The 27,807-nt window shown below is 38.3% G+C and overlaps 1 protein-coding gene across 1 annotated transcript in view; it reads left to right on the top strand.

Annotated features, from left to right (window-relative positions):
- The window catches only part of P3H2 (prolyl 3-hydroxylase 2), a 1,547,814-nt gene that overhangs the window by 112,490 nt on the left and 1,407,517 nt on the right, over positions 1-27,807 (top strand). The window lies entirely within an intron of this gene.

Raw genomic sequence — 27,807 nt, 5'->3', positions numbered from 1 at the left:
AGCTAGCTACTGGCCCCCAAATTTGACTCAAAATGCCCAATCTGCCTATTTGGACCTGTCCAAATCTATTAAGAATCAACTCTTTACCCTGATCCTGGGTGACTTTAACTTTCCAAACATAGATTGCAAGAACTACTCACGCCAGAACACAAATTTCCAGAGATTCCTCGATTTTGTCAATGCAAATGCCTTGGAATACCTAGTCAATATCCCCACAAGAGGTGATAATATCTTAGACTTGGTATTAACCAATATGAGTAATCACTGCAGCATACCTATAGTATCATTCTCCTTGGTAAGATCCAACCATAAAGCAGTCACTTTCAAAGTCACCATCTCCCCCAACCTGCCTATAGCCAGGATCAGACATAAAAACTTCTTCAAAGCTGATAACAGCCTCCTGGGGGATGGTTTAAACAGCTTCACAGCCCACTCCCCCTCTGTAGGAACTGGAACCAATGTCCAAAACTACACCAAAGCACTATGCGAGCATTTATATAGATGCGTGGAATCAGGAATACCCAACAGGACTAACTCATCCTACGCAAGGAAGAGTAAACCTGTCTGGTGGACATCTGCAATAAATAAACTCTATAACAATAGGAAAACATTGCTGTCCAAGACCAAGAAGGAGCAGGTGTCCAATTGGAAGCAAAGTCTCCTTAGCCTGAGCATGCATATAAGAGCAGTACTGAAATCCTCTAAAGCAAACATCAAGTCCAAATTGGCCGTATCTACTAGAGACAATCATAAGGCCTTCTTCACATATCTCCGTAACCTCAAAAGAAGCACCCAGATCTGTTCAAAACTGGTGGTCAAGGACACCACATATACAAATGCCATAGATATAGCAAAGTTGCTGACTGACAGATTCAGTGAAAACTTCACCCCTCTGCCCACCTTCCCCCCAATCAGTAAATCAGGACATCCTCAGTACCTGTCCCCTTCACCTTATATCTAGGGAACAGGCCATCACTACTCTCTCAAAGGAAATAAATACAGCCTCTATGGGACCTGATAACATACCAGGCTGCATCCTAAGTGAACTCAGGCAGGAACTTGCAGTGCTATTAGGCTCCCTATTCAACCAAAATCTGAGTACCAGCTTTGTCCCAGCTGAGCGGAGGAAAGCTACTGTCATCCCTTTGCACAAAAGTGGAGTGTCCACCATTCCATGAAATTATAGGCCCATCAACCTAACTAGCCTGATCTGCAAGGCCATGGAATGGATTCTCATGGACCTCATTAACAAGGACATTGGCAACCTCCAAACACTCAATGCCACACAGTTTGGCTTCATCAAGGGGAGGTCATATTTGCTAAATTTGGTCAAATTCTTTGAGACAGTCACCAAAGCCATGGACTAGGGGAAGATGGTGCACACCACCTACCTTGACCTGGCCAAACCCTTTGACACTATTTCCCACTTGGGTATAATAGATAAACTCTTTCAATTAGGCACCAATCCATATGTTACCAGATGGGTAGCAAACTGGCTCACTGATAGAACCCACCTAGTCAAAATTGGGGAAGCCACCTCAAGCAGTAGACCCGTAACAAGTGGCGTACCCCAGGGTTCGGTCTTGGGGCCTCTGTTATTTGGGATATACTTTTCTGAAGTTCAGACCAAAACCAGTGGGCTATGGCTGACCAAGTTTGCAGATGACTGCAAGCTGGGTGCTGTCATCAATTCCCCTAATGATGTAGACATCCTCCAAGAGGGTCTCACTCAGACAAATGACTGGTGCCAGAAACATGGCTTCAAGCTGAATACCAAAAAATGTAACATCATCCCCTTTGGGGAGAATGACAACCCCACAAATTATCACATTAATAACAATGTTCTAAGCATGCATGCAATCAGTCATGAGAGATTTGAGCACCCATGTTGATAGCAACCTGACGTTTGACCACCATGTTGCTTCTGTTGTACAGAAGCCTTCTACATGGCCCACCTCATAAGTAAAGGTATCTCATCCAGGAGCAAGGAGGTCATAACATCCCTGTATTCTTCCCTTATAAGGCCCATTATTGAGTACAGCACTCCTTTCAGCATGTACCTCACAAAGCATATGCAGCAGCTGAAGAGATCACAGAGGTTCCTCACCAGGAGAACCCAGGGCCTCAAACATCTATCATACACAGATAGGCTAAAAGACCTATTACTCTACTCAGTTTCATACATACTCCTCAGAGGTGATCATGGACACCACCTTGATGGGACTGCTGCATTTCTGAAAGTCAATCTACACTCAAGTAATTCACATGTGCGGACTCAACTTGGTCTGTGACATCAGCAGGACTTGTTGGTGGGACAGATTTGTGTCCCAGAAACTCCCCCATCTATGGAATAGACTCCCTCTCCATGTCAAGCAGAGTACCTCTTTACCTCTATTTAAGCTTAACTGGGATAACTGGATAGGAACTGGACAGGGGCATCGGGTGCTGACTTGTCTAAACATGGGCTAAACTCTTGGCTAGGCTTATAAGAGCCTCAGGGGCAGTAGCCTAGTAACCTTCTATGATCCTATGATCCTATCTCAAATCCTTTAATATTAACTTCCTATATAACTCTGTTCATCAAAGATTCAATAGTCAGTACAAATAATAAGGGGAAAGTAGGGAACCATTTTTGTTCCCTCTTTCACTGCAATAGATTAAGATAAATACATTTTAAGTGTAACATGCCATCAATTTATTACACAGCATTATAATTAAATATATGAGATTTTGGTATCATCATGCACTTCTAATAGTTTTAGGAGTTAAATTTCAGTTTAAAAGAATCAAAAAGTGTTTCAGCATCTATGGTGATAATTAGTAGCTGTTCACTGTAATATTCTCTGTTGTAATTATCATTTCTATGATTCCAGCCTGCAGGAGACCAATGGCCAGCCTGACTTGTAGATTTCCATCCCCTCCCCTCCCACTACTGGCTTCAGCTGACTCCTTCCCACTTTAATATCAAGATTTTGGTAATATAATCTGAGCAATGTTTGATGTAATTTTTAAGTCTTTCTTGCCCTGGATAGACAAGAAGCCTGTTCTCGGTACCAAAGTACTAGTATCTCTAGAAAAACATGGCCAGGAGACCAAGATCCATCCATCAAAACCAATCTGCCCCTCCAGACTCTTGACAGGGTAAGAGGAAGGAGGAAGCCTGCTGGAAAAATAAACCCCAGCATGTCAAATTAGGAATGCCTAGGGGATTGTGGAATGGAATAGGTACTTCAGCAGTCAGTATATTTTCAAACACTTAGAATTATGGGAATTATGGTATTTTTTAAATCAACTATATTATGCTCATCATAATATTCACTGTTGCAGCTATCAGTTCTGAGAAGTCTCACAGAGGGTAAGGAATAGAGATAGTTTGGGTTATATTTGCTATTTGGTCCATAGCCACTATATTTACAGACTACACTATAATGGGTGGACAATGTGTGTACAGAAGACCAGGTTGCTGCTTCCAAAATAGATTGGGCACTGTTGGGTACTATTTTATTTTTGAAAATGTGGATCTGAGTTTGAGATGAGGTGACTTTAGAAATTAACTTAGACTTCAGAAAATATTATTGGCAGTTGCTAGATTCTACAAAAAAGCCAAGGTTAAAGGATTTCTTAAATTTTAAGTGCATTAAAAAAAAAACATGTCACGAGACAATTGATGGCTATTTTATTTATCATATACACTTTTTATTTCACTTTGAAATGCCATTGAGTAATATCTTATTCTCATTTTGAGCTAGTCTCACCAAATTTGTTAATGATAAGTCTGTTCATAGAAATGTTTCCTGTTTTGGTTCTTTTTATTTGTTTATTTTTTGTTGTATTTTGAAATGCAGTTTTGTAAATGTTAGTGTTTAACAAACAGCAGAACTTGGTGTTTTTATGTTATGTGATGGTTACATTTTGTAAGGTTTTTCTCACATTTATTACAAACAGCGTGATGGAGTTTTCAGTTTAAGAACAAAGTGCCTTTCTGACTATTAAAGTTTGATATTATTGCCTTAATTGAAGAAGCTTCTCAAGTTTTATTATAATTTTTAAACTCTGGCGTTGTGGGTTAGTCATACATTTTTTTAATTTGCTTTTGCTAATCCTAAACTACTTGATTTACCACCAGAGGGACTATCAAAACTTCACAAAAATACAAGTGGATCATATCCTTAAATGCATTGCAAATGCAAAATGCAAAATTGTGTTACTCACACTTCCAAAACAAACAAACAAGCAAACACAGTCATCCACACACCCAAGCACACACACACACACACACACACACACACACACACACACACACACACACACACACACACACACACGCAAATATACAAGCACACAAACAAATAAAGAGACAAACAGATAATAAATAACTATGCAAGCAGAGATTAAAAAAAACATTAAAACTCTGTGTTACATCACTAAAACAGGGGACATCACCTGACCACCTCACCTGACCACCACCCCATGTGGAGTAGTGCACACCTAATTCCCTGCTGCTTACATATGCTGACTCTGAGACTGTAGGCAGGATAGTACTCTGAGCTACCACAACTCCTGACATAATATATATTTCTCCATCTGAAATGTGTACTTCCACTGTTACAAGGATCAGCTTTACATTCTTAAGTATTCTAACAGGTATCCATGCTGATACCAAGCTTCCAAAGTTATCTGATTTATAAACCGATAAATAAAGTCAGACACGTTTTCAGTCAGCATGATCTCCGCTCAGTGAATAAATGTGTTCAAACTCTCCCAATTGCTAAAATGCAGCTATTTAATTCATTCTTTTAGCAGTGATTCCAAAAACGTTCATACACCACCTTCAAATGCAGTAACTTTATTTGCTTCTACACTGCAGATGCATTTGTGGGATAAAAATGATGGGAAACCTGTTTCAGCCTACTGGCATTATTTTGTTCAACTTCTTAACAAGAGAGTTAATCTAACCTGTAATGCAACATTTGTAAGAAAGTTAAATTATTGTAAGAAATATTTACACTCTATGTTAATTCAAAATGAAATGAGAAAAAAACAAAGATAAATTCAATCTAAAAAATGTATTAAGACATCTTTTCACGTATTTTGCACTATGTGGCCCTGCAGTCAATCTTTGGGTAAGTATAGCTACTATCACATGCATCAAATATGCAGAGACTTAAATGCCACATGGGGCTAAATTACAGTAGCACTTGGCAGCCCCCGACTACTGCGCTACTGCTTGTACTTTGTTTGAACCTTTCCTAGCTCATAGTGCTACCATCTGACTATACTGCAGTTTTGAGTATACCATGATTAATCTACATAATTTGTTGCTTCAATCTGAATAAACAGAAGCTGTCTTAGAATAAAGTAGCTTTCTCAACTTGGCAGGCATGACTGCTACTGAAGATTTAGGTTTTACCATTATGATTTTACGTTGCATTTGCCTTTTTGACTAAGTATTAAAATCACTAGAATGTGCTGGAAATTGGCATGCAGTAGCAAAAGGCATGTCACTCTGGCATTAAGTACCATCTGGTGGTTGGAAAATCATTGCAACCCTAAGGTCTTGTAAAATTTTGTAACTGTTGGCTGTCCTCACATCAATGTATGTTAGTTTGGAATGTGGTTGGAAAAAAACTACTGAATGTGACCTTACTGTATATAATGGCTCTTTCTTCCTGAATGGAACTCAACCATTAGTTTTATTATGGAAGAGTTGAGTAATCTGTCCTGTTATTAAGAAACAGAAACATAAGAAGCAGAGATGATGATACTAGACAAACACTTATAATCTATCTAGTCCGCCAGATTTATTCTCTAATCATGGAGGTCACTGCCTAGGCAAATGTTAGTTCCACTTGAGTCCTATTACTCAGTATAGAATGAAGTGCTCTTAATGCATGTCTCTGCAATCAGCAGCAAGACCGGAGCTCCTCAGACCTTCTGACAATTTGTTTTCTAAGCACACTGTCATATACATAAAATTACTGTTATTTGTCCCACATTGCCTACTGCCATGTGTTTCCGGTCTTTTTCTAATATTCTGAAACTTGCTTAGAGCTAAAAATGATGTCCCATTATTAACACTATGTACTTGCAGACATGAAAGTCTCTAATATTCATTTCTGCATCTGTGTGTGTGAGCAAGAGTGTATACATGCTTACAGTTGTGTTTTTGCAGGTAAATAGGTAGGTCTAGGTAAATATAATTGTGCTACCCCTTGTATGACCTGCTGTGACAATACCCTCATTATGCTGATGCCCTCTCCATGCACTATAGCATAACTCTCAGCTGTCCAGATTTTCATAGAATGTCCAGATTTTTGCCTCATATTTTTGGTCTATTCCCCATAAAAATTGTGGTTTTCTGGCAAACCACCGAATATTGAAGTCACCAAATAATGACAGACATTTGAGTTTCAAACTTCATATCCATCACAAAATGCATGGTAACACAAAGTCTGTTATTCTAGCAACTTTATAAGCTGATAAGAACATTTCTTTGAATCTGTCCCTATGTTTGGGCCTTTGTTCTCTCATTATGTTGGCTTTGTCTAGATTTCTTGCACTAAGAGGTTGAGAGGTATGCACTATAATAAGATTTTTGGTACTGATCTGTAACAATGAAGTACAACAGCCTGTTAGTTTTAAAATAAACATCCTGCACGGACAAAGCTGGTTGGCAGTAGTACATGACAATGTAGTGCAAATCGTTGTTGACAAACTAGCTTATTACCCTGTAGGTGCATTTTATTTTATACAAATTTCGGTTTACAGCCGTTTACCAGGACTTTTAGTTTCCAGTCTTAGAACCATCATTTTTATGACTTTCAGTATTGTTGTTTTCCTCATCATGACTACAGCAAATCAAGAATGATGTATAATGACATATGTAAACAGATGTTATAAATTGTTACTTTTGCTTCTATTAAGGCTATCTAGATTAAAATGAATCCACAAAGCACCTTTCTGTGTCCTTTCTTACTGATACATTCACCATGGGTATCTGTGTCCAGCCCTAAATTAGATTTCCACTCTGTTACATATGTCTGTAACTGTGGTACTCTGTTCCGGTTTTTTCCACACAAATCTTTTGGCATGGCATTACAAGTCTCATTAAATCAAATTAGAAACAATCCGCAGTGTAATCAGCAGGCCTTCAGATAATGTGGTGCAGTTACTGCCACTGGTGCAATAAAGTGCGCTATTAGACATTAAAGAAAGACCATATGTTTACTGAAATAGGGAGTTTCCTTTTTACTGCTTAAAATATTAAGTTTGATTATGGTACTTAGGATTTCCGGAGTTCATAATGGTAAATAAATCCTGCTCTGTCTTAAAGTAAACCTCTAATTTTCAACAAAGATATGTGTTTAAGTGTTCTAGTAATGACAATGAGGTTAAACTGAGGTAAAAAGTGATTATATTGTCATAGAAAATGATGTCACTCAGAAACTTTTACTGAAGCAACGTATGTCATTGCACTAAACAGAAATCTATTATTATCATTTTCTAGACCACTTACCTTGGTGGGTGTCACTGTGGTAACACGTTAAGCAGAGATGACTGGGCATATAGTTAGCAACAGTTCTGTGCTATGAAATGAATTCATAATATCTGTGTTTCTACTGATACAGTTTTACCATTCCTGCATAGTTGATTCTATTGCAATGAAATTTGTATTTTATTTTATTTTTGTTAAAAAATAGTGACACAGTGCAGCTTAAGCAGATATGTTGTTTTGGTCTGCTTTAAATATTTCACTTTTCTAAAGCGTATTTATTTTTGTTGAACCAGTGTTCTACTAATGATAACTAGATTTTTTTAAGATTGTGATTAACATGCTTAGGCTAATGGTTACTTGTGTGGCATAACCTTCGTGTTTAGGAATCATGACAGTAGTGAGTTTCAGTTGCTGATAACCTGCTAAGGCTTTAAACAAGCTAACTTTCCTCACTGTTTTAGGATGCCACCCTTAACTTCTCTACATTGCCGGGGATTCCCTAATGCGAGGAACACTTTAAGAATCGTCGAGACTATGGCATTGTAGTGTAGCAGTTGTTATAAGGGAAATTGGAAGCAGAGACTATATAAATCCATAGCTTTATAGTTGTTTTAAAACATTGGATCCAGAGCAAAAGTTTAAGGTTTTAATACATTGCTTCCCCAATTTCTCAGAGTTTATATGTAAATCACACCATCCAATCTACTGCAGGTGCGGACAATGTCTCGAATGATCTATGCTTCAGACTCCAAAACTTTAAAAAAATGAGATTCCAGAAGACACTCTAGAAGCAAACCCCAACTTGCAGCTAATCTGTGAGGTATGTAGCTGCTATAAAAACATCTAGGAAACTTGCAGTATTAAAATAAGGCCTTAACTAACCCTAGCAGTTGTGTGCTGTTCTGCAATACAGATGACAAACAAGTTAAATCCAAACACTCCACTAACATTTCAAACTGAACTAAGAACCTTTGAAAAATAAGCTTATTTAGTTCACTAGAACAGTACTGAAGAAGTCTGAATGTTACTAGGATGAAAGCAATCAACAGTTTTACTTTATTGTGTATTCCTGTATAATATATTGCTCTTGTGGACTACGCTTTTTTTTTTCAGAGTTGCAATACAGATCAGCTTTAGGGCTTTTCCTGCCTCCCCATAACCTGACCATACTTTTGGTCACCATGTTACAGCCCACACTCCCTCTACTAGGCACGCTCAAAAAGTTATATTCTGTGTCCACTAACCATAGATTACAGCAGCCATTGCTAATAAAACTACTAACTTTGCTGTAGTATCTCAATTATAACACTGTAATAGACTGCATTTGGGGATGTCATCTTGTTATGTGGAAGGCTACTGTGCTCTGTTTTTCTATGCTCTACATCACAGTGGTAACCCTGCTGTCGTCATACCTCCTCCACCCCTGATAACATTTCCTTCATACATCTGCAGGTTCCTCCCTCCCAAAACATCCAGTTTGTACACAGTCAAGACACTTTCACCTTCCTCTTCTCTTCCTACTACAGGCTAAAAGACACTTTCACCTTCCTCTTCTCTTCCTACTACAGGCTAACACCCTACATTAATCTTTCCTCCACCAAATCCCTCTCCCACACTGTTGACCTACTGCTCTCCATTCCTCTCCTACTTACTCTGAACTCCAGCAAATCTTATTCTCTCTTCTTTCAAATATTTTCAGTTTTGCCCTTCTCAGATGTGAAATCATTTATATCTTTTTTTATACCCCATAGTAATGTCAGCCGTAGGACTTTTTTGTGCCTTTTCATCTCTTCCCTACACCCCCAGTCTATCCCTAAGTTCTTTATTTTCCACACTTTCGATCCTCAGAACAATACTTTCATTCTCCGCCTGTTGTCCTACTCCTGGATTAGTGGCTCAGCCCTACAATGCATGCAATCCCTTTAACCTGGCTAACCAATATCACTGCAGTCAAGCATCTGTACTGGACAGCCCACTAACCACAGTTTATAAGATCATTAATTCTAGTATACTGTTTATTGTCAAAACTGCACTGCTAGCAGCTGATAATGTAGAACTTAGCCCTGGCCATTACAAGTCCAATAATCATGCATTTTAATCCATGATACTCTTGCATACCATCCCTAAAGTTATATCAAGTTCTTAATTAAATGTCTGCAGTTTAAACCAGTGTGCACAACTGGACTGTGGACTAAATCCAACCAATCTAAGATTATATCCATTGCAGAGACATGGCTAAAAGATGACTTCATTACTCCAAACTGCATTCTGCCAAAATATTCAGTCTTTACCAGACAAGTTTTTGTACACAGAATGGATAGTAATATTGGTAAAAAACTCAGCCATCCTATGTCCATGGATTGTAGCCAAAGCTGACTACATCATAGACACAAACAAACTGCGTCCTAATACAGGTCCTATGAGGGCATCATGCAAAATTACCTGTCGCTATAATTTTAATTCCTTGTCATGCATCCATCACTATGCTGCTTAAGCTGCTAATCCAATTAGCATACACACTGTTAAGCATATACTTATAATTGTTAGTGACACAAACAACTGGTCTGGTCTTCATAAAAATAGGCTCTACTGAATAGCAAACTTGCTTATTTGGTAGGTAAAGGTGCAAAACTGAATCCAATCACAATACAGTTCACCACCCTGGATTTCACACTTACTAACATGCCTGAAAAGCTGAAATCACTTAAAGTCCTGCCCAACACTTACAGCTATTGCTGCCCAGTTATTGTACAGTGTTTGACAAAAGCTGCAAAACTGCTTCCTAAAAGCAATCCTCTTGCTTCAGAACTCTACGTAACAGATTGGGCTACACTCTATAGCTGTACACACCCCACACCTACCCTGACCACCTTATACAACCTGCTCAGCCGTATCCAGGAAAGACTGTACCCACTTAAATTTTCAGGAGTAAAAGTAATGTTGCACTGTGGCTTAACAATGAGCTCAAAAACAAAATCAAAACAAGGGGCAGTGAATAGAAAACACTGTAAGCTGACCCATGCAATCGTGATCAATACTGCCAATTCTAGAATCTTAGAAACAAGGCCAGAATATATACTAACACAATAAAGGCAATATACATTCAAAATCTTATCACTCCAAAGTAGAACAACCAAACATTTCTGAAAAGTAGTAACAGCCATTGCTACAAAGCAAGTATTCCTGGATTAACATGTTGCTCACCAAAGAGATCCTCAGCAACATCAGAAAATTGGTTGCCACCCCTCCTCAGATAAAGCAACCTCTATTTCCTAATCTTCCACAAGTTCCACCATTTTACCCTCTACATAAATGCCTTAAGTGTCCTCCTTTCTACTTTAAAAAGATCTGCAAACAGGATGGAACTGAACTATTAGACAAGCTCCACAGCAATTTCATGCATGGCTTTCACACTATATATCCAAAGTAACTGAGATGAAGTAGTCAGTGTCTTAGCTTTATTTACAATCTCCCTTTCACTACCAGTGCAATCTCTAATAGCTTCAAATATGCCTTCATTGTCCCACTGCTCAAATGTGTATCACCATCATCTGCTTCAGATTATAGACCAATTAGCAATCCTCATCCAATTACAAAAGTTTTCAAAAAATAACCTATAAAAAACTTTTGGACTATGTCAGTGAATATGATACTTTGGTTGCTAGGCAATATGGGTTTCATCCTAGATACAGTGCGATCACTGACGTTTTATGTATCACTTATCATATATGTTAGAGTATGAACAATTGACTACTAACTACTGCTATTTTTCTTGCCCTACAATGTGCATTTGAGGCAGTGGAACCCATGGCATTTCTGCAAGAGCTAACAGGCTTGATTTAAAAAACTCCATTACTGGCAACACTTTGAAAGGAAAGGGACAGAAATTTCAAACTGAATCTGCCATGCTAATTTCAGGAGTCCATCAGGGTTCCATGCTAGGTACTCTCTTGTTCTCATCATTTTTGAATGAGCTGCAGTAGGAGCTACCAAACGTTAATGGTATCATTTAGGCAGATGATATTGTCATTACACGTGCTGGCCCACATGCAAATACCATCAACTCGGGCTTATTCCAGTGCTTCATGCATCTCTAGAAATGGCTACCTACTAATAGTTTAGTCATGAATACAACAAAAACAGAGATGGCTGTTTCGAACTTCAAAATGTATTAAAATGTCTCTGACATCATCAAGACTGACCTCACAACTATTCTACTGACAGTTGCCACTACCCACAAATGTCTAGTAGTCACTCTACACTATTCTTTATCATATTTGATTACACATAAAACTACCCATAATTAAAGTACTGACAGTTTAAAATGGCCCATAGAATTTCTAATCTTCCTACCCCACAAAAGCCAGAAGAGCAATTGATCTTAATGGAGTAATACCCATGCTTGAAGATGGCTCTTCCTTCACCGGACTGATCTCTCCTCAGTATATTTCTCTTTGCATGTGTGTGTGTGTGTGTGTGTGTGTGTGTGTGTGTGTGTGTGTGTGTGTGTGTGTGTGTGTGTGTGTGTGCACGCGTGCGCATGTGTGTGCATGTGTTTTCCTCTCATTTTATACCACCGACTGACTTTATTGATTGAATAACCTTTATTTTATTTTATTTATTTGTTGTATTTATCCTTTGTTGGACAGGTAAGCTCCACTAGGGTAGTGGACTCTTTTCAAGTGACACCTGAGGTGGTATTCATTCTACTAAGGGAAATTTGGCCTTGGCATTAGGGAACTTCCCCTACTTGTCATTGTTGTGAGTGGGACAAATTTTGGAGGATCACTTCCTGTTTCCATTCCATGCTCAGAGGTGGGCCAGAGTAACAGGGAGGCAGATGGAGAGAGAAGGAGATGATGGAATGGTGAATTAATTGAAGGATAAAGTAAATATTGAGACCAGAGAATGTGTGCAGGATTCTGAAGAAATGTTTCAAGAAAATCTGTTTGATGGAGATGAGTCAGCAAATAGTGGATACATTATTACAATCCTCCAGTCAGGAAGATTACAGACAACTTTTTTAAAGACATGATGGTGCAGAATGAGACAGAAAATACAGGAAATGTGTTTTGGGGGACATTAGGAGAATGCAGATACAAGCCTGAAGAATAGTGATAAGATGAAAAAGAAATATGCAGAGAAAGTAAAAGAAGGCAAAAGTGGAGTAGTATAAAAGAAGGCAGATGAAAATGAAAAACAGAAGTACATGGTAAGGATTTAAAGTAAAGAAGACAGAGAAATGGACAGGTATGAAGTGTGGGACAATTTTATAGCTGCAGTGGACAAAAAAGCACATGAGGTAAGAGCATTTATTCTTATTAACAAAGCGACATTTTGTGACATTATATCTGAGACTATTTTTTCAATGGAAAATTTACTTGTAGAAAAGAATACTGTAATGTATGGAATATTTATGTGATAAAAGCATTTAACAGGAAAATAAAAATGAAAATTCATGTAGAATTTTGAAAAGAGGTAGAAAGAGAGACTTTATAAGGACATTTGAAAACTTTATGAAAAGAAGTACTGTACATTGCAAACGTTTATGACAAAGGATGTTTAAGGGGTGATGGGTGAGATTGTAATATTGTTTTAAAAATACAAAGAGAAGAGTTATACATATGCCAACCATGATAAATGTGGAGTGGAGTAGGGATGCCATAAAATGCTGACGACTTCCCAAAACATGTTTTTTTTTTTTGTGGAAAAGAAGGACATTTATGAAGTAACTGTGACAAAAGAAAATTTTATATTCATTGGAAAATAGGGCATGATACAAAAAAATTTGAATTGGAATTTCTAAATGTAACAACATTGGACATTTATGGATGGATTGCAAAAATGAAAACAGTAAGGAAATAGCAAAATAAAGGAAGGAGAATGTGCAAAAGTTTTAGAAGGAGTAGAAAGAGAAAAAAATTAGATGAGAAAAAAATAATAAAGCACAAAAAACAAAGAAAATGGATGAAAAAGAATGTATACAGCTAACAATTAGAGGTTGGTATAACGGTTAAGCTGTTTGACTCACACACACACAAAATACAGTGCTTGATTCTCACCTTTGGGAGGGAAATATGCTAGGTGTAGAGTGGCCTATTAAGAAAACTAAGCAAGTACTTCACTATGAACTTATAAAGCCATGAATCTATGGAAAATAAAAAGTGCTTTCTGTAACTGTGAGTAGTATTACGAATATAGTGAGAAAAATAGGGCTTTTGGAGTGGTGTAATACATGTGATGAAGATGTAATTATATTAAAAGACACACACTTTTTAACAACTGAACAAAGATTACAAGCAGAGAACCTATAGGGAGTAAAGATAAACTGGAATTTGGGAAATGAGGAATGTTCTGGAGTAGCAGAAATATAGTAAAGATGTTAGATGCAACTTTAGCAAAAATGGTAAGGTTAAGCATAGCGGATTTAAAATGGAAAGAACAAATACATACAATTATAACATTATATACTTATACTAATTGTATAGAAAAGGGAACCTTATTTCATCAAATTTTTAGACTATGTAGTGATAAATATGAATATTATAATAACAGGAGTCTTTAACTGTGATTTAAGAGACAAGTCTAAAAAGAAAGGAAATTATATAAGAAAAATGTTAGATGTTATAAGATGTGATAAGTTAAAACTATGAGGCAAAAGTTAATGGATTTACAAAAAGGGTATGCAAAGAAATTAAATATATTTTTTATAGTATCTGAAGGTTTAGTTATAGGAGAAGGGAAGGTAGTTGGAACAGGATTTTCTGATCATCTTGCAATATGGCTAGAGATGAAGTAAAACAAATAATATATAAAAATAGGCACTGGAATAAAAAGGATAAATGAGAAAGCATGAAATGAAGAAAAGAGATTTTATGGAAATATATTACTATGAGAACAGTTTATTAAATTGATATGAATGGTGGATATTTAAGGAAAAGTATAAAAAATGTTCTTTTTGTACAGTGGCAATATGATATGTGAAGAGTAGAGAAAGAAAAATATAAAAAATATATAACGAGGCATTGGAAGATTTAGAACAGAATGATAGAAAGTACTTTGACAAAGAAACAGAGTTATATGAAAGAAATGAAGAAGAAATATAAGAATTTTTATATAAGCAAATATATTTTTACAAGGAAACAAACAAATCCATGGAACAATGTACTCAGGAAATAATAAAAACAATAAAACATCACCCTGTTGTAACAGAGAAACTTTTTAAATAATGTTTTAAGTGCTTTCATTCCAGGATCAAAGGAGGTTCATCAGAAACTCTTTTACATAGCCATTAATTAGTGCTTCACTGTTTGCTGTTTAACTTTGAATACCATCATGTGTCTTGTAACGTAATCAGCTGCCAGATGCATTTTCAATAAATGTGAGTTTCAAGGAATAAATGTTAACTGTTACTCATGCTAAGTCTTTTTTTTTTTACAATATGAGACTGTTCCGTTTAGCAAATGGCTGTCAGTGTTTTTGCTGCAAAATTTAAAATAACAGATTTAAACCTAAATCACTGTGATCATCCTAAAAGTAAAAAAATAAATAAATAAAAAAAGAACACTGACAAGTTTGATCAGTGTTTTTAGGTAATTAAGGAGAAATGTTTGTTTTTTGGCTGGGGTGGTGGTATTCCATTACACTGCCTAGGGCTCCATTTGACCATAATCCATCTCTGACCATTATGCAGTATTATACCATGATCCCCCCAAAACGTGCACGCTGATTGGCCAGCGTGCCCGTTGTAAATCGAGTTATACTAATGGAAAAAGGTCCGGTCGCCCGGACTTTTTTCCATTAGTATAACTCGTTTTTTTTAAACACTGCCTCGCTATGTTAAATGGGTTTAACATGGCGAGACAGCTTTAAAATAAGCAGCGGAGATCTCCGTTGCTTATTTTAAAGCTGTCTCATATGTTAAACCCATTTAACATAGCGAGGCAGTGTTAAAAGCAACGGAGAAATCAAGAACTCCGTTGCTTTTTAGTCTCGCTATGTTAAATGAGTTTAACATAGCGAGACAGTTAAAATAAACAGCGAGTCCGTTGCTTATTTTAAAACTGTCTCGCTATGTTAAACTCATTTAACATAGCGAGACATAAAAGCAACGGAGATCTTGCTTTCTCCGTTGCTTTGCCAACTCTGATGTACTGCGCAGCGCGGTACATCAGAACCGCGGATGCCAGACATCTGCGGAAGGGCAGTAAACAGGCATTATACTATGCCATTATTTAAGAAAAGTAATAGTTTCTTTTCTTAAATAATGTCATGGTATAATAGCAATAACCCACTTCTGGGTGTGGGTAATGGTAAATTTACCCACGGTTGGCTTTGTTTGGTCCCTCGGGCTTCGCCCTCGGGACCAAACCACGCCAACCGTGGGTAAATTTAGCATTACCAACACCCAGGCATGGGTTATTGCTATAATAATATCCATACATCTCTGCTGTCCTTGAATTTCAACTGCTACGTCCTAAAACTAACTGTGGGAGAAAAGGTGATCAATTACATTTAATAAATTAATGACAATGATTAGGGTTATGCACTTATTTTACTTCATAAAATGCATAATTCATATTCTCTTATTCTGTCAGAGTTCAAGATTAATAGTATTATTTAAAAACAGCCCTGATTATTCCTGGATTTGTCCCTGATTCTGGAGGTAAGAGGCTGAGAGCTATGATAATATGTCAGATGCTATCAGAAAATTCACAGTGTAGTTGAGTTCAAGCTGAAGAGATTATATGTTGACGGAAATTACACATACTTATTTTACAGATCCTAGCAAAGCAACACTCCTTTGTGCTTCAGGTCTGTGTGCAGCTGCAGCCATTTAAAGATAAATTAACTTGATATAATGTATTTTGTTGTGTACTACAGCTAATATTGTTTCTACTCATTTAGAATTGCTTTGAAAAAATGTACTTGACATGCATATCTTGTTACCTTTTAACTGTATTATGTCAATGTATATATGCTACTAAATTGTGGTTGGCATTGCTGCCTCACAGCAAGATGTTCTCTGGTTCAATTCTCAGCTGGGGTGCCTTCTGTGTGGAGTCTGCATGCCTCCCTGCAGTCACATGGGTTTCCTACAGGTGTCCTGGTTTCCTCCCACATCCCAAAGACATGCTGCAGGTGGATTGGACACTCTAAATTGGCCCTAGGTGTGAGTCTGTGCATGCTTGTGCCTCCTGTGGAAGGTTGGGCACCGGGCTGGCAACTCAACATCATAAAATTCCACTGCCAGTACTTTTGTGGACCATTGTTCTGCTGTGGTGACCCCTAATGGGAAAAGCCAAAAGGAGAAGAAGAAGAAAATATATGCAACTAACCTGTATGCAATGCATATTAGCTAAATCCTCATGTTTTATTACAAATTCAACTTGTAGTTTTGTTATGATTGTTTATGTTTTGTCATAAATTCATTTTGTGCTCTTTGTTATGATTGCTTTTGTTATCTGTACTTTCTTGGCCCAGTCCTGGGTGAAAAGGGACCATGGACCATCTGACTTACAGTAAACAATTTTAATAAATAAATAAAGAGATAGATTTCCATACTTCCCCAGCAGCAGGAGACTCCATCTTATATTGTCTGCTCTTGGTTGTCCCAGGGAATATGAGATATGCAGTCCTCTTAAAGGTCCTGTGTTTCACCTGGGGCCTCCTTCCAATGGGCAGTGTTTGATATACCTGCCATGATGGGCCCAGACAGCATCCTTAAAAGATGCTTAAACCACTTCAACTGATTCTTCTCAACTTGTAGGATCAGTGGCTGTTTAACAGGTTCTACATGAGAGGTCAGGTTATTTAAATATGTTTTGGTCGATCCCAGGTCAGTCTCCAGCTGATTTTATAAATCACCAGAACCACTGCAATTTGTTGTAAAACATATATTGGTGAAATAATATGAAACTAAAATACTATTTTCTGTTTTAACAGATAAAACTTTAAGAGGAATATTACATTAACTAGATTGAATAAAAAAGGCAAAAAAGGGGGGAAACATAGTTCACTGATATCAAAAATGTAAGAAAGGGGCAACGTGATGATGTCTTTTGAACATATTTCATTCTAAATCTATATGTTCCAATGTAATTCTTCATTATTACAGTAGAAACAATAACATGGTTCTGACATCTTACAGCATGGAGTCATGTGAATTCGAAAGGACAAACAAGCTGCTTATTTATATTGTTGAAAGGGATATAAATCCTTGCTATATAAACACTCTAATTGGAATTCTACTCCAATAACTATTAACATTGACTGTTTGTTACTATTTAAATGGGAATGTGGTAAATGTAGAAATTACATTTTTCATGGGAATGTGGTAAATGTAGAAATTACATTTTTCATGCCTAAGAAATGCTGTCCTTAGACCAACTCCACTGTTTTTCCCCAAAATAGTTACTGCAACATTCCTCACTTATATAAAAATAATGGTTATGCAGCCTACAAAATCTAAAATCCCACTTGGTGTTCTTCATTAGGCAGTTTGTGCTTCAAAGTGTTCTGCACATTTTGTCTTATACTTTTAGCATGTTGTGGTCATTTTAACCAGATTTACTGCTGCCGTCAGCAAGTTTTACTAATACTGCAATACTGTTCAGAAGGCCATTCTCTACAAATGAGTGACAGCAAAATGAGAAACCTTTAAACACATACCAGACACAATGGTTTCCTGTTCAAAACCACAAACAGAACTCAGCTGGAAAAAATTGTATTAAATCTGAATTAAGCTGTCTTGAGTCAGCTTTCACTGTAATACATAACTAAAACTTTTTCAAAAACATTTGTAGGCAACATTATTGACTTGTAGGCATTGTATAAGAAGCTGTATAGCTAAAAGACACTGCTCTCAGATAGTAAATAAACATGGCTGATTCATACCTGTCAAACTCTTAGAGCAAGAAATCTGGACAAAGCCACAAATAATGGGGAGACAAAGGCCAAAAACAGGGGCACTTTTTAAACATTGCTCTTACAAACTTAAAAAGTTGATAGAATAACAACTTTTGCATTAGCCTGACTTTTCTGAAAGTCTGAAACTCAAACGTCTGCCATCATTTTCTCACTTTAGTCCTTAGTGATTTGCTAGAAAACCACAATTTTATGAGAAACAGATCAAAAATATGAGGCAAAAATCTAGACATTTTGTGGAAATCTGGACAGTTGAGAGGTATAGTTGATTATATTGACACATATGTAAATACTTCTGTCTGTCTATATATCTAGCTATCTGTTCTCTGGAACTGTCCCTCTCTCTTTATATATATATATATATATATATATATATATATATATATATACACATGTGTGTGTGTGTGTGCGCATGTGTGTGTGTGTGCATCAGTGTATGATATAGATCCACACACACACGCACACACACACACACACACACACACACACACACACACACACACACACACACACACACACACACACACACACACACACACACACACACACACACACACACACACACGCATGCACATATATATATGTGTGGATCCACACTGAAATATTGACATGCGAATTAAATTTAATACAAATATCTCTATTCTTGCATGCTGAAAACCCATTTTGACAAAAAAGACAAAAAACAATTGAAAAAAAAAGTATTTCATTTTCTGATTGCTGAATCTAAAACTCCACTAGTACATTGAACCCAAATTTGGCTGAACAGTGGTAATGTTACAGAAAGTGTTTTTGTACACTAAGGTGTCAGGTTAGGTTTAGATGCATTAGTCAGGTAGGTAAGGGGGCTTGCGTGTGTTTGTGTGTGTGTGTGTGTGTGTGTGTGCGCGCGTGTGTGTGTGTGTGTGTGTGTGTGTGTGTGTGTGTGTGTGTGTGTGTGTGTGTGTGTGTGTGTGTGCGTATACTCACATGCATCTAAATTGCATCTGTCATACTGTTTTGTAATTAGGAGTTAAGGTATGAAGAAAATGAAAAACAGACCACTATTAACTCGGTTCTTACAGCACGTATACAACAGATCTGCCAAAAGGCACATAGTAGGAAATAAAGTCGTAAACAGCAGACAGTGACACCATGAGTCAGTACTTGTTTTGAAGGATACATGCTGTTTGACTGAATGAGACATCCCACCCAACTGTCTGTTAGCAATTCACAGTGCAGTTATAAATAAACAGACCACTCTGACCTCAGTGCCTGCATTACATCTGGTTTGCAGCTCTCTGTGTCATGCAAAGAGCAGCCTTGTAGAATTACCAAGGCTCTAAAATAAGGTAGTGCTAATGAATATGTGTAAAACATTTTTGGTCTTCCTCACACCTGCCTATTAGATATTAGAGTGCCTCTCCTTAGCCACAACATCTATTTAACCTGACTTGACCTATCTTGCACTAAATCTAAATATGTTCAAGGCTGGTGAGGAGATTGAGATCACTTGGTGTAGCGTCATACTGCTGACAGGGGACTTGTGTCATATTGCTGACAAAGGACTGGTGACCTACTGCTGACAAGGGACTAGTATACTGCTGACAGGGGACTAGTGTCATACTGCTGACAAAGGACTGGTGATCGACTGCTGACAAGGGACTAGTGGCTTACTGCTGACAGGGGACTAGTATCATACTGCTGACAAAGGACTGTTGACCTATTGCTGACAAGGGACTAGTGTAATATTGCTGACAGGGGACAAGTGTCATATTGCAGACATGGGACTGGTGTCATACTCCTGACAGTGGACTAGTGTCATAGTGCTGACAAAGGACTGGTGTCATACTGCTGACAGGGGAATAGTGTCATACTGCTGACCAAGGACTGGTGTCATACTGCTGACAGGGGACTAATGCTGTACTCCTGACAAAGGACTGGTGACCATCTGGTGACAAGGGACTAGTGTCATACTGCTGACAGGGGACTAGTGTCATACAGCAGACAAGGGGCTGGTGTCATACTGCAGACAGGGGACAAGTGTCATACTGCTTACAAAGAACTGGTGACCTACTGCTGACAAGGGACTAGTGTCGTACTGCAGACAAGGGACTGGTGTCATACTGCTGACAAAGGACTGGTGACCTACTGCTAAGTGACTAGTGTCATACTGCTGACAGGGGACTAGTGTCATACTGCAGATAGGGGACTGGTGTCATTCTGCTGACAGGGGACTAGTGTCATACTGCTGACAAAGGACTGGTGACCTACTGCTGACAAGGACTAGTGGCATACTGCTGACAGGGGACTAGTGTCATACTGCAGACAAGGGACTGGTGTCATACTGCTGACAGGGGACTAGTGTCATACTGCTGATACGGGACTGATGTCATACTGCTGACAAAGGAATGCGTTCTCTTTAAGGTCTGATCCTGCTCCCCTACAAACATGTATCACCTAAGTGAAGCATGGTAAAAAGGTGCCTTCTGAAGGGGAGATGTCATTAACATCAGTGGCAGATTCCTGGCATTCAGATTCCAGTTTACAAATAGATGAGTCTTTGATCTCAACTTATACTCCACTGCAGGGCTGTGATGGCAAGGAAAAGGGACATTCATGCAGTAGTTGCAGGACCTCCTTGAGAAAGTGGGACAATATGAGTTAATCTTGATAATGACCAAAGTGTAGATCCTGTGTGTTGGCAGTTGGGACACACCACAGTACACTCCAAACTAAGGAAAAACTACAATTTGTTAAGTGCTTTCATTCACAAAAGTAGGAACTTCATCAGAATGATCTACAGTTTGGTTGTGTTTTTATTATCCCAAAGTCTTATCTGTGTTTATTAATCTTGATAATGGGTGACCTGAATTCTCATATCTGGTCAAATAAAATAGGATATGAGGAGATTTCAGGTCCACATGGTTGGGGAAATAAGAATAAAGAAAGAGAGGCTGTTATGGATTTCTTTCTGGCAAATGATTTAGTAGTAGCTAACACATGGTTTGCCAAGAGACACTGTCACAAAAGATCATATACAACACTAGCCGGCAACAGAACAATAGCTGGGTCATGTAGTGCTCAGTGCCCATTCCCATTCTCGATGTAGTGCCCTAACCCCCTCAGCTCTTCATGTGAAGAGCCACAAATGTACTTTGGGTTACTATGTAGCAAGTACATGTGTATCAATCACCATACTACAGTAGCGCTTGCCCCATCAGCTCAACAAGAGAACAACAAAAACAAACAAACAAACAAAAAAAATGTTACTCTAAAAAAATGAAAGAAAGAAGTAAACTTCTGCAATTCTTGATCATGGTCCTTAACACTTTGTGCCCAGGGCAGCTGCCCCCTTTGCCTCACCCTTGATCTTCTACTGGTTAGCATGCAACTCAAGTAGACTTCTTCCTGTTAAGGAAAGGACATTAGGGTTGAACCAGAGATTGTGAACTCATCCCTAGTAAAATATCTGGCCTCAACATTACCTGCTGGTGGTCACAATCAGCTGAAGGCTTTGGTCAGAAAAATCTCTAATATCAACACAGACTGCACTAAGCTGAAGGTTTGGAAATTAACTGGAGGATTTTAAGCCAACACACATGGATCTAACATCTCAGGAAGAAGCAGGAATTATTGGAGCAAAAGAAAAATGGCATTGTCACAAAAGCATATCTGAAGATGATTGAAGAGCTAGAACAAATCTGCAGCTGAGCCAGGTGTGAAAATAAGGTAGAAAATGAAATTTAGTGGAGAATGCTAAAATCCAGGTCACTATTAAAGAGAAGAAAACAAAAAGAAGCGGAAGACAGAAATCATGGACCATGTTAAGAAGGATTACTGATTTTGTCCAATAAAGTGGCAAAGACAACCAACAGACCTGTTACCAACGGGGTGCCACAAAGGTCAGTGCTGGGCCCCCTTCTATTTAGTATATACTTTTCAGAAGTTCAGGTCAAAACTAAGGGGTTGTGGCTGACCAAGTCTATAGACAACTGGAAACTAGGTGCAATCATTGAATCCCCAAATGATGTCAGTATACCCCAGGGAGGATTTACACAAACCAACAACCGGTGTCTTAGTCACAGTCTCAAACTGAATGCAAAGAAATGCATCATCCTTCCCTTTAGGAGCAACAATGTCCCTTTACACTATCAAATCAACAACGATACCCTAAGTACCCATGATGTGGTTAGAGGCCTGGGATCACAACTTGATTGTGACCTTATCTTCGACCACCATGTGTCTACTGTAGTAAGGAAAGATTTCTATATAGCACAAGTGATTAGTAAAGACATTGCCTTGACAGCAAAAGAGGTTATAACCCATTTATACTCAGCACTGATATACCCCATAATTGAGTACAGTGCCCTGTTCGGCATCTACCATGCAAAGCACCTGAAGCAATTGGAAAGATCTCAGAGATTTCAAACTAAGAAGATCAAGGGACTCCAGCACATACATTACACAGACCAAATAAAGTCCCCATCACTATACTCTGTATCATATAGACTTCTTGGGGGAAACTTATGACTGGCTTACAGAGCAATCTCAGACCCAAACCTAATGAACTTGCTGCATATCTGTAAATCAAACGGGACTAGGGCTACCCATTCCAGGGACCTAAATATGGCCTGCGACTTAAATAGGACATGCTGGAGGAACAGATTTATCTCTCAGTGACTGACATGTCTTTGGAATAGGCTACCTATTCATGTGAAACAGAGCACCTCTATGACACTGTTCAAGAGGAACCATGATGAATGGATGGGTCACTGTAAGTTCTTACTGGGAATAGTGCCCACAACCCTCCTGGACATGGGCATCCATTACTAAATGCAATCTTGGGTATTAACATTTCTATGGTATTACATTGGGATGAAACGGTGAGGCATGAAATGACCTCCATATTGATAGCCTAGTAGACTCCTATGAGCCTATGATCTTAACATCCTATAAAGAGACCAGCTGCAGTGGCAAAGAATAAGATGTCGTAAAGCCCCTACCAGCTTCTGGAAAGTGATGCAGCAGTTAGCACATAGATCTATCAAGTTTCATTGCAACTACAGAAAGACAGAGCATGTAGTCAGGAGATGCAGTTCATAACGGATGCCAACAACACTCTGCTCACCAGCCCAGAGGATATCAAAGATAGATGGAAGGAGTACTTCAAAAAAGATTTTGAATAAAGAAATTCCCATTCAAGGTGTACTGCCATATAGACAGCCTTCAACGAAAGAAGAAGGAGCACCCACCTTAGAACAAGTATGAAGTATAACAAGAAAAGTGAAGTCATGGAAAATCGCAAGTCCAGATGAAATCACAGTTGATATGATCAAGATGTTGGATGTGTTAAGGGAGAAAAAGCTCATGAGGGTACCCCCAGTGGCGGCTGGTGACTTCACAGCTGAAAGAGTGGGGCCAATGGGAAGGGGTGCAGCAAACTAGAAAGGGGTGGAGCTATACTCAAAACCACAAAAACTGGAACTTTAATTAAATACGCTGCCCTGGGTGCCAGACCATCATTATGAGAGTCCAATCAAGACAAAATGAAGTGTAGAAGAAAAAAAAATTTCAATGCATTGGCAACAGGACAGCTTATCTAGATGGAAACAAAAAAGTTTTGAGGCATGAAAAAATAAATTAATTTTTAAATGCATTACTGGAATGCCAGTCAAAATCAAGTATAAAAAACAAGCAGCACTCAACTCAAACCACTTCTCCTTAATTATAATTTATGTTCAGCTTTATAAAAGTACCATGTAACATGCTGAAAGTAGCAATCTCTGTGATACCCCCCACTTGTAAAAATATTTCTTATGCAAAACAGACCTACTGCCTGACAACAACAATCTACCTGTTTCATGGGGAAAACATGATCAAAGTAAAAAATGAACAGCTCAAGATCAATTGTTGATTACTGCACAGGTTATGGACCACACATGATAGATTGGCATTCAGTTTAGTTTATGGGAAAAGCCTGCAAAGATGACTGCAAGTCTCCACCAAATGTAATGAGCTTCTGAAAATACTGTAATCCTGTCCTTTATTACAAATATTGTCACGTGCATTTCAATACCTAAGGCTTATATACGTTATCTAGTTATGTAAATATCTTCTGCATGGCAAGAACAAAAAGGCTTTCAGTGTTGGTAATTCTTTAACAGTATGCTTATTAAAGCTTACTTGCATCTTACAATCTCAGACAAGCTTATCTGATGGTCATTAAAGCATTGCTACTTAAACACAGAGCAACAGACACTGCAACAGCATGCGTTTTCTGAATAATAAAGTTATGTTCAGAGATGCTCTTATGTATAGTTTTATGCGCACCACATAAAAAAGTAATAACAATTTTCTGGAGCTATCTAAAGCAGCTACTGATTTATTTCCTGTAACTTCCTCAAAAATACACATTGCAATGTCAATAAGATTGCCAGGCTTATGGTAAACAGATTCATAGGCATTCTTATAAAATTAAGTACAGAAAGGCAGTTTTATTTGCACAACTGAAAATAAATTCAAATTCAAATATAAAAGAAAAATGTTTTAATATAAAAATACATGCATATAATAAACAGATTTTAAATAGTCTTGCGCATTGATAGTATGTACATTACATGCTGCTTTGGCACTGATTATTATATATAAGTCAAGCCTTTTCTGATAAAAATATCTTATCATGCATTATTACATGAGCTGCAGTGCTGAATGCAGCAAAATAAGGTTTGCATAATTTTTTTACTGTGCACAGGTTGCGGTTTACCTTATTTCAAGAGATAATGTCATTTATTTTTTCTAGCGGTCTTATTTAAGTAGAGCAAGCCCACCTGCCTCACCATACTCATGGATACTATTCCTGTCCCTAACTCTAACAGTACTCATTAACTTATGAAAATCTCTTTCACTAAGAATACCACTACACAAGATACTCAGACATACGTACCTATGTATCAAACATGCACAGTACCTCTATCCCCTAATCTAAACCTTTACGCTATACTTATAAAACAAACACTTGCACACAGACTCATAATCACCCTCAACAAAAGTCATCAGCACTCTGTCACTGTTACTCATTCACACAGTGCAAAGTATTTAAACACACCACTAAATCTATTTCCTTACCTAGCCATTACTCTACCCTAACTTGTAAATGCTCACACATGCTCACCCACACACAGACACCACTAACACTGTTATCTTACTAAGCCCTTAGACTGTTCATCACACACAAACACAGCCCGACTCCAGCAAACTTACCATAAGCAAAAACCTTTGAACTGACAGATTCTAGTGCAGATTTCACTGTGTTCGAGAGTACTGTTAAAAAAAAATTACATTGACATCTGTACAGAGCCAGGCCCGACACCTAAAAAGTGACTGTCCATTTCTGTCACAAGAAAGGAACTCTTTCATTTCCTCTCTGTCTGACTCGGTGACTGCTCGTAAGCAAGGCAACAGGCAAGCAAGCTGAAAAAAAAAAGTTATTTATTTATTTTATAAGCACCGTAGCAAATAATCAAAGTACTGTGCTACAGGCTACTACTACTGTTTCTTGCTCTCTTTTTTGAGAAGAGAGCAAGAACCAATCAGTAGCCATCCAGGCGTCCACGTGACAGTCGGACCCCCCCCTTCTACTTTACTGTGTGGTTAAACCCACATAGACTTCTGGGCATCACACTGATGCCTTCTCATTAATCTGGACTGCTTTTACAGAGCACAACAAAATATTTAAATACATTTTTTTTATTTTTTTATTGAATGTAAAATGTCACACTTGAATCTTTTTGCTGGGAGAGCTGTAGTCCTGTAGTCCAATGGCTCAAGCCACCACTGGGTACCCCTCACAGTATAAAAAGAGAGAGAGAGAGAGTGAGGCATATGCAAGATGACTGGAGAATAAATATTCTAGTGCCAGTGTACAAAACAAGGATATTTACAATTGCAGAAGTACAAAGGTAACAAACGTAATTCACTAAAATGTCAAAAAGAGTGACTGATGAATGTACATGCAGAGTAGTAGAAAATAAGAAGGGAGAGGAGCAGTTCAGATTCAGATAAAGATGCAGTGAAAATGAGCCAGCATTTGCAATGAGACAGATAATGTGATGCACATTATGAGACGAGCAAAGGAATGAGGATATCAGGGTGGAGGACAGTGAAAACTGCGCAGCTGAGTAGGCTAGAGGTGATGGAGATGGATGGTAGGATGCCCATTATGAGACAAGCAAAGGAATTAGGATATCAGGGGGGGGAGACAGTGAAAACAGAGCAGCTGAGTAGGCTAGAGGTGATGAAGATGGATGGTAGGATGCCCATTATAAGACAAGCAAATGAATTAGGATATCGGGGAAAACAGTGAAAACAGAGCAGTTGAGGAGGTAGAGGTGATGGAGATGGATGGTAGGATGCACAGTATGAGACAATCAAAGGAATGAGGATATCAGGGTGGAGGACAGTGAAAACAGCGCAGTTGAGGAAGGTAGAGGTGATGCAGATGGATGGTAGGATGCACAGTATGAGACAATCAAAAGAATGAGGATATCAGGGGGGAAGACAGTGAAAACAGAGCTGCTGAGTAGGGTAGAGGTGATGAAGATGGATGGTAGGATGCCCATTATGAGACAAGCAAAGGAATTAGGATATCGGGGGGAAAACAGTGAAAACAGAGCAGTTGAGGAGGTAGAGGTGTTGGAGATGGATGGTAGGATGCACAGTATGAGACAATCAAAGGAATGAGGATATCAGGGTGGAGGACAGTGAAAACAGCACAGTTGAGGAAGGTAGAGGTGATGCAGATGGATGGTAGGATGCACAGTATGAGACAATCAAAGGAATGAGGATATCAGGGGAGAAGACAGTGAAAACAGAGCTGCTGAGTAGGGTATAGGTGATGGAGATAGATGGTAGGATGCAACCTATAAGACAAGGAAAGGAATGAGGATATCGGGGCAATGTAGCTCTAATTGCACAAAAATGCAAAGCAAACAGATTACAGTTGCTTGGTGCTGGAAATTAGAAGATTTGATAAAGCAGATTTGAGAGAGACAGAAAGAAGGCAAGACATCCAGTCAACAGGTGGATGGACTTCAAAAGAGAAGACCTGCAAAAATCAGGCACAACTGGTAAAGAAGGTATGATACTACCACTGAACTGAGAAAGGTGATCACAGCTGTGCATTAGCCCAACCCCATATAAAAAATAGAAAAAGAATATAAACATGAAATCAAATGTAGTTTCTTACAAGCAAAAGCAGAGTCTTATGGTTTAATGAAAAGCCCAGCTAATACATGTACCCCATTCTTATACTGCTGTGAAACGGGATCTGTTGGTATGTCTGTCTGGATTCTTCTAAAAGGAACAATTACTGCTTTTCCTTCCATGTTTCCCTTCTCTCTGGTTGATTC

This window comes from Protopterus annectens, chromosome 4.part1 (genome assembly GCF_019279795.1).
Source record: "Protopterus annectens isolate FY-2018-M chromosome 4.part1, PAN1.0, whole genome shotgun sequence".
NCBI classification, from domain to species: Eukaryota; Metazoa; Chordata; order Ceratodontiformes; family Protopteridae; genus Protopterus; species Protopterus annectens.
The sequence above is the reverse complement of the archived record's forward strand: the minus strand, read 5'-3'. Positions and strand labels throughout refer to the sequence as shown.